We start from the raw sequence: 11,049 nt of genomic DNA on the forward strand, positions 1-11,049 counted from the left end.
TTTTTTTTTTGTCTTAGGGTCTTTTTATTGCTGTGAAGAGACACCATGTCCAAGGCAACTCTTATAAAGGAACAGTTATTTGGGGCTGGCTTACAGTTCAGAGGTTTAGTCCATATCATCATGGTAGGATGTGTGGCAGAGTGCAGGCAGACACAGTGTTGGAGAGTTCGACATCTGTATCCTTAGGCAACAAGAAGGAAGATTGATACTGGGCCTGAGCAGGAAACCTCAAAGCCAACCTGAAGTGACATACTTCCTCCAAAAAGGCCACTGTATTCCAACAAGGCCACACCTCCTAACAGTGCCCCTCTCTCTGTGCCTATGGGGACCATTTTCATTCAACAGCCACACAGATGAGCATCTAGGTACCAAGTTTTGAGCTCAGTGTGTGGGTGTCCAAAGAAGGGCAGAAAGGAACTCTTACCCCACAGGGGAGCTCATGACTGGTTCCACTGCCATGCCATCTAGTGCTCAAACCCCTTTCATTCCTGTTCTTTGACTCTGCGTGCTTGTTTGTGAGGTCAAAGAACAAAGTGTCCTTCCTCAGGAGCCATCTGTCTTAGAATTGCTGTGACAAAAACACCATGACTAAAAGCAAGTTGGGGAGGAAAGTGTTTACTCAGCTCATACTTTCAGATCATAGTCCATCACTGGGGGAAGTCAGGACAGGAGCTCAAGCAATGCTGGAATCTGGATGCTGGAGCTGATGCAGAGGCCTTGAGGGGTGCTGCTTGCTGGCTTGCTCCCCCTGGCTCGCTCAGCCTGCTTTCTCATAGGACTCAGGACCACATGCCAGGGATGACACCACCCATTATGAGCTGGGCCCTCCCCCACGGATCACAATTGAGAAAGTGCATTAGAGCTAGGTCTTAAGGAGGCACTTTCTCAACGGAGGCTTCTTCCTCAATGAGGACTCTAACTTGTGTCCAGTTGACACACAAAACCATACATATTTTTAAAATTATTTGATTTGATCTTTAGACAGGGTCTCTTGCTGGCCTGGAACTTATCAAGCAGGCTATGCATCCAGGGAGTCCAAGAATTCACTTGTCTCCACTGAGACAGTTCAGGATTGAAAGCATGCACCATTACACCTGACTTCTTTGCATGGCACACACACAGAGAGAGAGAGAGAGAGAGAGAGAGAGAGAGAGAGAGAGAGAGAGAGAGAGAGGAAGAAAGAGGAGAGAGAGGGAGAGAGGAAGAGGGAGAGAGACAGAGAGAATGAGAGAGAATGAGAGAGAGAGAATGAGAGAGAGAGAGAGAGAGAGAGAGAGAGAGAGAGAGAGAGAGAGAGAGAGAACGCTTCAGCTCGGATCTAAGAGAGCCCCCATAACTTTGTCATTTTTGTTTCACCCTGAGCAGGTCGGACAGTCTCTATGGTAGTTGAAGAAAGAATTCAGTAACTTCATGACTTGGGCCCATAAGAACATGAGCCTTTAGCCAGGCCTTAACAATTTGGTAGGAATACAAATGTTCTTGAGGAGAGCTGGAACTAGAACAACTAGAGATAAGATGCTGGCACCTTGTGGGTTGGTCGATGACATGCTGTTCCTGGAGCACCCGAGAGCCTAGGTATGCCCAGGCCAGGTAGACGATTTCTAGTCTCATGCTGAGCTGTGATTTTGTCTCCTGGGATTTCCCGAGCCTGTTTTGATTCTTACTAAATGTCCTCTGCCCTGGGACTGGGTTGGCTCCGGCAGGCTGGCTGCCAGGAGCTCCAAACATATACCCTCCATATGGAAGTTCCAGGAACCTGGGTGCATTTATGACCCACTCCCTGGACTTGGCTCTGCTGTAAATGCCTTGGGCTTAGTCACTTGGATACATTAGAAGGCATCAGATGAGCAAGGTGATGCCATAAGGCTGAAGCCAATTAGGCTGCATCAGCACTGGGAGCTCTGTCCAAGGTACAGTTTCTGTGGCTCCACCAGCGATATCCCGGAGTTTCCAGGATTGCTCAAAGCTAATTGGTGGTCACTGAGACATCGGTGAATCCAGCTCAGTCAGTCCCTTTGGAAGTGGAGGGCTGTTCTCCCCACCTCTGTGCCCTTCATGTTGGTTTCCTGCTCCCCACGTTATCTGCAGGCTGCCTCTTGAATGGCATTTGTCTAGCTTTACTAAGACCTGCCTTCTCTCTAGGGAGCTGCTGTGGTAATCTGTGGGGACAGGTGGTATCTCAGCGGAGTGGACAGGAGGGCCCTGACTGACGAATATCTCCTGGTGGGAATGGGTTGTAGGAATGAGGACAAATCCATCCTAGGTGTTCCTACAAACTCTTCACTATAGGGTCCCCTGGCACAAAAGCAGGGGTGAGGACCAGAAGGCCAGATTCACCAGATTCACCAGAGATTTCTTACCCTTCAGCATATCCATGGCCTTGCTCACATCCTGGGTTATGCTCCTGTGGCCTTGCCCTCCTATGTTTTCCCCAACTTGACTCTGAACAGAGCCTGTGTCTGTCTGCTCCATCCTGGGGCCAGAGCAAGGAAGAACCACGCATATTGGTGGCTGTTTCATTCGGGTCTTATTTAGGCAACCATATTGTTTAGGTATAATAGGTGTAGCTTCCCTGCCATTCTAGAAGAAAAAAGTTTTTCCGATGCTCTGTCTCTTACAATCTTCTCGTCCCCTTACCCATTACGCTTCCTTGGGGGTTAGGTTGTAGATGAATGCATTGGGGCTGGACCCTTGTCTTCAGCATTTTGGTAGAGTTGTGGGAGTCTGTAATGGTACGTATCTATTGCAAATAGACACTTCTTTGAGGAATGATAAGTGCTACACTGAATATGGATATAAGAACGCATATCTAGCCTGCAGCTATAAAGTATGCTGGTTTAATAAAGTAGCCGTGTTAGGCTCTTCTTAAATCTATGACCTCACTAACCTTGAGGAGTTGACCAGATTTCCAGTATCAGGCATGATCTCTCCTGTTAACGTTTTACCTAGGCTTTAACATTCCATCCAGGCCTTAATATCCTACCCAGACCTTAACACATGAAACGCTGTCTTGAAAAAGTCAAATTAGACAACTGTTGGTTACTGCTGGTATGAGGGCCACTGTTGCACCTTTCTGGCTATCTTGCCATGCCGGTCACTCTTGTGCTTCAAAGCTGGGTGCTGCTGTTTGCTTCCCCCTTGGCAGCTTGCTTAACGTCATCTGGGACTATGAAGGCTGGTCCTCAGGGAGGAGGCTTTCAGATCAGTTCCAACTCAAGTCCTCCAAGTCCCGTGTCCCAAGTGTATGATGGCTTCCTTCATCAATAGGAACCTTCAACTCCTGAGAGGAGACTAAGGACAGCAACCATATCCTATACTATTCTGGCCTCCCTTGATTAACTCAATGGGAGTTTCTAAATGTCTGGTACTATTTTTTTTTCCAGATAGTCTATTGTAAATGTAACTTTTATTCTCATGTAATGATTGTCATCTCTGAGGCTTACTGTCTCTGTCTGCTAACCTAGACCTAGTCTTGGAACCTTCTGGCCTCTATACAATCTTATTAGGCTTAGAATGTTTCCTGCCTCTGAGACTCACTGCTGAGAAAGCTCACCCTTTCTTGTTCTTTCTGAACTCTGGCTGGTTCAACTCAGCTGTTCTGATTCAAACTCCTCTCCAAGCTGACTGATTCAATCTGGCTTCTCTCTCAGACTCTGACTCTTTGCTCTGCTTGGCCTCAAACTAACCCTGGCAATCTGTTCTAATCTGGCCCCTTTTTATTCTGTGGCTCATTCTGTCTTCACCTGTATCTAGCTTGTTCACTCTGCAGCCTGACTATCAGTGCCCCAGTAAAACTGCCTGTTAGGACCTACGTAAAATATTAAGGCCTAGTTGGAATGCCAAGGCCTAGGTAACATTTACCTGGCTAGCCTGCCATTGTAAGGAAACTTTCTCATATGTTTCTGATGTTACTAGGAAACTTTCTATCCCAAGGTTGGTTACATATTCTGTTATGTCCCATGCCTTTGGAAACCAATCATCATATAAGTCAGCAGAATTGTTTTGTATAGTTGGACTGGAACCAACTACCCAACAGCACTTTCTGCACCAGTATATAAGCTTTTAAGATATAAAGTGCCCTTGAGATGGATCCCCAACATAAGAGAGATATCTGTACCAATATAAGAAACTATTGGAATAAGACTACCATGCTGAATACTGGTGAGTAAAGTTTAAGTACCCAAGACCTCCCTGGGAACTGACATTCTACTTGACAGAAAGAGACATGCACATGGGTAACTGACATGCTAGTTGCCAAGCTAAAACATGAATGTTTTAGACAAGCCCCATGCTGGCAGATAAGTTAAGACATAAATATTAGACAATACAAGTCCCTTGCCACAGCTAAGTACCCCAACCAATGGGAGCAGGGCAAGTGTACCACAAAGACACGCTCCTAAGGAAATTCCTATCCCTAAATGCTGATTGGTGGAATACCTTGGCACAGATGTTTGTGAATTTCAGGTTTAAAAGCCCTGTAGGATTTTTTTAAAAGACTGTAATGATCTGACTTTTTTTTACACTAGGTAGGGGGCACAAAGCAACCCTCTTTAATAAAATTGACAATTAGCTTCTCTTAGAACATTTTAATAATGCACATTTTAAAAAAAAGTATTTGTCTTTCAAATTGTCCTGCAATCCAAAATATACAACAGCTTGGAAAACAACATTTAGAAAACAAAAGCCAATGTGAAAAGACAGAGTAAAACAGCTACCACAGTTCAGGCTTGATATGACTCAGACTACGGCTTTCTTATTGCATCATTTGTCAGAGATCTGTTCCTTCAGCTGGCTCCACTGCTCCATGTTTAAAGAAACACCTTTCCCCCTGGGTTTTCACCTTCCGACTCCATCCAATATTCTCTAATATTAATTAGAAGTTTTCCTTTAAAGTCCTGAACACTGACAGATCCCGCCTTTCCAATCCGCAGCAGGTCGTCATTTCCGGGGCAGCTACTCTGCTCGGAGGATGCCAGGCTCTAGAACTCTCACCAGGCTTTTGCTTCTTTACAGGTTTCTCTGGAACAACTTGCTTTTTCCTCTTTTTTTTCAACTTCGCTGTCAGAATCACTGCCTGAAGAGCGTGAAGAAACAAGTTCCTTTGATTTAGGCATTGCTCTGCTCCAGCATCCAACAGCCCCTAGCTCGCTCGCTCGCTCCGGACTAGCCCTGTAGGATCTTAACTTGGGGTCACAACTCAGTTCCTGAATCTGGACCATGGTCCTGATCCATCAGTCCTGGGGCATATGCTCAATAAATTAGCCCTGTCTGACTTAGATCAGTGTCCGTGTAGTTTGTGAGGTGATTCCTAAACCCAACACTGCCTCCTTCATCTTCCTCTTCTGTAGTCTCTTAAGTAGCTTCCCCTCCTCTTTGTTCTTGTGAGAGTGGGGCATATCCTACTCTGTCAAATCTTTCTCTGACTCGCCACCACTCAATTAGACATCACTTTCAAATTTGGGTGCTAACTTCTACAGACTAACTTCATTTTCATTTTTGGGGATTAACGATGTGTAGTAAGGGCATGTCTGTATTCCAGCCAGAGAGAGTAAAGGTGTGCACTAAGGAATGAGCTACACCACAAGTAGAAACAAGTTTTACAGTAACACAATCTCAGGGTTCACAGTGTGATCGAATATCTTGCAACAGTCTATGGCTCTTAGAGGGAGCATTGTCAGATCTCTCTCTCTCTCTCTCTCTCTCTCTCTCTCTCTCTCTCTCACACACACACACACACACACACACACACACACACACGGATTCAGGTGGGGTTTTCTAAACACTACCAATGCAAACTGGAACCTTAGCATATTTACTAGGTACAGCACAGGGGAAAGGGTTGGCTAGTCTCAGTACAGGGTCTCTTCAGGCTCTTGGGCTTTAAATGTTTAGGAGGGAGCAGCAGTTGCTAGTCTTTGTCCACACTGACCACCTTCATTAACACTCATGCTTGACACCCTAAGGAAAGCTTTGCTGTTACTCTTTTGCTTGATACCAATTTGGATAATGGCTTTACTATGGGTCTGTGGCGTTGAACCCTCCATCACCATATCAAAATTCATATTCTCTTAGAGCTTCTTCAACTCCCTACAACCCCCTCGTCCCTGTGGTATCTTTTTATTTTCCTGGTTTCTGCAGTTACTCCAGGTTATGTCTGAAGATTTTGAGCGAGGAATCACAGACATGGCATTTGTCTTTCTGGATATAAGATACTATGGTACAACCAGTCCAAGCGTATGCCCAATTAGCTTACAAATAAATGGAACTCAGACATTAGTTACTTTTATTTGGCTTTGACAATTACTGGAGAATAACCTCTAATACTTTTCTAACTTCTGGCCTTGTTACCTCTGCCACCATGCATGCTCATGGTCCATCTCCCCTCCTGGTGGCTTTCTCCTCCTTCCCCTTGCTTTTCTCCTCCTTTCTCTTCTCCACCTCCAACCAGGTAACTCAAATCCCACCAACCTCTAATCCCTCCAGTGATTGGATGTAACCAATTTTACCTAACCAATAATTTTAAATCAAGGAACCAAAGCTTAAAAAACTTTGAATTCACTGGTAGGCCTAGACTTTCAGGTACAGAATTTAGCATTACAATACACAGCAACAGACAAGCCTCAGCAAGTTACTCCACTTGATATGATATTTTCTAGTTCCCTCCCTTTACCTCCAACTTTCGTTTTTGTTTTTGTTTTTGTTTTTTTTTGGTTTGGTTTTTTTGTTGTTGTTGTTGTTTTGTTTTTTTCTTTTTTTCGGAGCTGGGTACCGAACCCAGGGCCTTGCGCTTGCTAGGCAAGCGCTCTACCACTGAGCTAAATCCCCAACCATTACCTCCAACTTTCATGATTTCCTTTTTCTTTACAGCGGGATAGTATTTTGTTGTGTAAACATTTCACATTTTCATGATCTATTCTTCTGTTCAAAGACATGTGGGTTCTAGTCTCCATATAAGGAGCATGACCATGCAAGTATCTGTGACGAAGAACACTGAATCCTTCACATGTGACAAGCGATGACATAAGTGCGTCATGTGTATGGCGGATTTGCTTTTAGGTTTCTGGTAATTATTTATATTGATTACCACAGTTGCTACACAGCTTGTAACCCACAACAAATGCAGATGGTTTTGCCCACATCCTCACAAGTGTTTGTTGTTGTTTACTGACTGTCTTAGTCAGGGTTTCTACTCTTGCACAAACATCACATCCAAGAAGCAAGTTGGGGAGGAAAGGGTTTATTCCGCTTACATTTCTACACTGCTGTTCATCACCAAAGGAAGTCAGGACAGGAGCTCACAAAGGGCAGGAACTTGGAAGTAGGAGCTGATACTGAAGCCATGGAGGGAAACTGATACTGGCTTGCTCAGCTTGCTTTCTTATAGAACCCAAGACTACCAGCCCAGGGATGGCACCACCCACAATCACTAGTTGATTAAATGCCTTACAGCTGGATCTCATGGAGGCTTTTCCTCAAGGAAGGGTCCTTTTTCTGTGAGAACTCCAGCTTGTGTTAAGTTGACACACAAAACCAGCCAGTACACTGACCTTAGTTGTCTGACCAGGGTGAGATAAAATTTCAGTTGTTCTCATTTGAATTTTCTGAATTGCTAGGAATGATGAACATCTTTGAGTTTTTAGAAGCCATTTTTAGTTTTTCTTTTGAGAACTCTGATCAGATCATATCCACAGCAAATATTCTGAATGGCTCATTTGTCTTTGGACTCTGTTTTTACAATTCTGTATATGGTGTGGGCATTCATCCTGTTGGATGTGTAACTGGCAGATTCACTCTCACTGTTGCCTTCCTTTTCTCTTGACTGTTTCCTTAGCTATGCAGAAGCGTTTTCATTTTATGGCGTCCCACCTGTCAACTGTTGGCCATAATCCCTGGGCAAATGAAGTCCTATTCAGAAAGCCCTTGTCTACACATTTATCTTGTGGGGTAGGGCCTATCTTTTCTTCTAGCAGTTTCAGGCTTTATATTGATAGCCTTGGCTGTCCTGGAGCTCACTCTGCAGATCAGGTTGGCCTAAAACTCAGAGATCTGCCTGCCCCTGCCTTGTCATTCTGTTGTTTGGAGAAATATAAAAGACTCTGGACTAGAAAGTCGGTTAAATGCTGTAAGTGGTGCTCAACAGGCTGTCTTACTAGGAACATGGAAGACAGTTGTGCTGAGAGTAATGAGGGTCATGGAGGCTCAGCTCAAGAGGGTTTAGAGAAGGACATTATTCGCAGCCAGGCTATAGACCATTCTTGTGATACTTTGGCAAAGAATTTGTCCTTGCCTTAAAAATATGCCTGAGGCTAAATTGAAGGAGTTTTTGAACTAGTGTCTTTGGCAGAGGAAAATTCAAGATAACCTAGTAGCGACTGTGTCATGTGTCACATGGTTATTAGTGACCACTCTTATGTCGAGCTACAGTGCAAAACAGCAAGAGGGGTAAAAACAAATACATAGTTTAAGCCAATAAAGAGCATCAGGAGACAATGTTGGAGCCAAGCTTTGTGCTCAAAATGATGGGAAGCCCCGATGATAAATGGAAGAAAGGGAGTGTTACCTTCAGGGAGAAACTCCACTCAGTTAAACCTGCAACCTCTGAAAGGCAAAGACTGAAGGTCACATAAAAACAAAAATCACTAACAGATCTAAGCTTATGAAAATGGAAGTCATGGAGGCGGGCAGGTTTCAGCCCAAACAGGCAGAAGAACTTGACAGCATCAGCCACAATGTTACTGCTTTATCAAGAAAAATATAGGTGAAGAGAAGTTGTGGGATCATCTTCTGTGGTGAAGGAAAGCAGCTGAGGCCAGGCATGTGCCAGGGGAGTCTCATCATGGAGACCTGGAGAAGCTATCACATGACGCTGTGAAGATAAGGTCTGGATTGCATGGGAGACCCCGAGGTGTTGGAAATGCCAAAGCCACAGGACACCTGGCAAGGAGAGCTGCAGCTAGGGTACGGAACCAGCCTGAGGGAAAGAAGCTGCCATTGAGAAAGCTGGAAGGAGTGGCGTGCAGAGAGGCCTTTTGACAGTGGGCACAGAGATATAGAATTTGGAATTTGCCCTGCTGGCCTCTGGTTTTCTTTGGTCTAGTAGCTCTTCAATATACCCCCTTTCCTCTATTTTTGACACAGTAAAGTATATTCTATGCCATGGTATGTTGGAAGTATATAATTTGCCTTTTGATTTTATAGGGGGGTACAATTAAGAGATTGTCTTGAATCTCAGAAGAAACTTTAGGCTCCCCCAACCCCAGTCAAGAGTTTTTCTGTGTAGCCTTGGCTGTCCTGAGACAGTGAATAACTATGGGGACTTTTGAATTGGACTGAAGGGATTTTATATTGTGACGTGGCTACAAGTCTATGTGGGCCAGGGAATGAAATGTGGCGGTATGAAGGAGAATGGCCCCCATTGGCTCATATATTTGAATGATTCCCAGTTGGTGTAACAGAATCAGAAGGTGGTCCCATTGGAGGAGCTGTGTCACTGGGAGGAGGCTTTGAGGTTTCGAAAGACTCTCACCAGTGCAAACTTGTACAGCCACTGTGGAAATCAATAAGGCAGTTCCTCAGGAAACCAGGAATGATTCATTTGTACCACTCGTGGTCATACCCAAAGGACAATGCTTCATGTTATCACAATAACACTTGTTCAACCGTGTTCCTTATGGCTCTACACATAATAGCCTGAAACTGGAGACAACCCAGATGACCCTAGATAGAATGGATAAACAAACTGTGGTAAATTTACACAATGGAGTATATTACTCAGACATCAGAAAAAGAGACATCATAGAATCTATAGGTAAATGGATGGAATGATACTTCATCCTGAGTGAAGTATCCCAGACTCAGAAAGAGAAATGTGGTAGGTATCTACTTATATGTGGATATTAGCTGTGAAGTCAATAATAATCAAGCTACAATCTGAAGTTTAGATATAGAGGATGGGACTAGGGGTGGGCACATGGACCTCCCTGGCTGGGGAGATAGAACTGACTTTATGGGTTGACTTGGGGCTGGAAAATAGGAGGATTAGGTGGGGAAGGGGACAGAAGACAGAAGGAGAGAATTCAGAGAGAGAGAGAGAGAGAGAGAGAGAGAGAGAGAGAGAGAGAGAGAGAGAGAGCTGGAGCTGATGGGTGTTTGAGGAATGATATGGAAACCTAGGGCAGTAGAAACTTCCTAAAATGTATGAAGATGATCCTAATGAGGTCTAACAATGGAGGATACTGAGTCTCAACTAGCCACTAGTCACCAAGTGAGGCTTCTAGTAAAGGGACTGGGGTGTATTCCAATTGAGTTGTTACCCAAAGTGGGGGGGAGGGGGGTCCCATAATTCCCACACATCCCAGGGTTGTTGCTGAGGAAATAGGTTTTCTGCAAACTGACACCAAGGTCCCATTGCTGAGGACAACACCCACGCAAATCATGGAACACGGAGATAGCAAGTTAAGGCCTACAGGGAACCTTCACCCCTACATTCTAGTGTCTTTGGTATGGGAAAGCACCCTGCAGGTTACCAAAAGAAAAATGTAAACACAAGCTCAGCCACAAAACCTTTGATCTACAATCTGTCCTACCCATAAGACATGCTGGGGCAATGGTGGCACAGAACTTGTGGGAGCAGCCAACCAATGCCCAATTTGACATAAGGTCCATCCCACACGATGAAACTCATACCCAACACTGCTTGGGTTACCAAGAACCAGACAAGATAATCCAGAGAGCTAGGGCAAAACCTCTTCATTTCTCTCCCCTCAGAACTCAGGGAAGCCTAAGAAAGAGGAGGCAGAAAGAGTGTTAAGAGACAGAGGGGATGGAGGACACCAGAACAGACGGAGGCCCTGAGTCAACTAAGAACGACTCATTATGAACCTACAAAGACTGCACAGGGTCAACCCAGATTTGCACCAGGTCCTCTCCATATACACTATAGCTTCCAGCTTCGTATTTCTATGGGATTCCTGAGTGTGTGAATGAGTGGGTCTCTGATTCTTGAGCCTACTCTCGGGGCTCTTTTCTTTCTGTTGGGTTGCCTTGTCC

At 44.7% G+C, this 11,049-nt stretch overlaps 1 pseudogene; it reads right to left on the reverse strand.

Annotated features, from left to right (window-relative positions):
- Positions 1 to 4,571: 4,571 nt before the first annotated feature.
- Positions 4,572 to 5,443, reverse strand: LOC148006898 (activated RNA polymerase II transcriptional coactivator p15 pseudogene; annotated as a pseudogene).
- Between the last annotated feature and the right edge of the window lie 5,606 nt (positions 5,444 to 11,049).

The sequence above is a fragment of the Rattus norvegicus genome, chromosome 1 (genome assembly GCF_021556685.1).
Source record: "Rattus norvegicus strain SHRSP/BbbUtx chromosome 1, alternate assembly SHRSP_T2T, whole genome shotgun sequence".
Classification (NCBI taxonomy): Eukaryota; Metazoa; Chordata; class Mammalia; order Rodentia; family Muridae; genus Rattus; species Rattus norvegicus.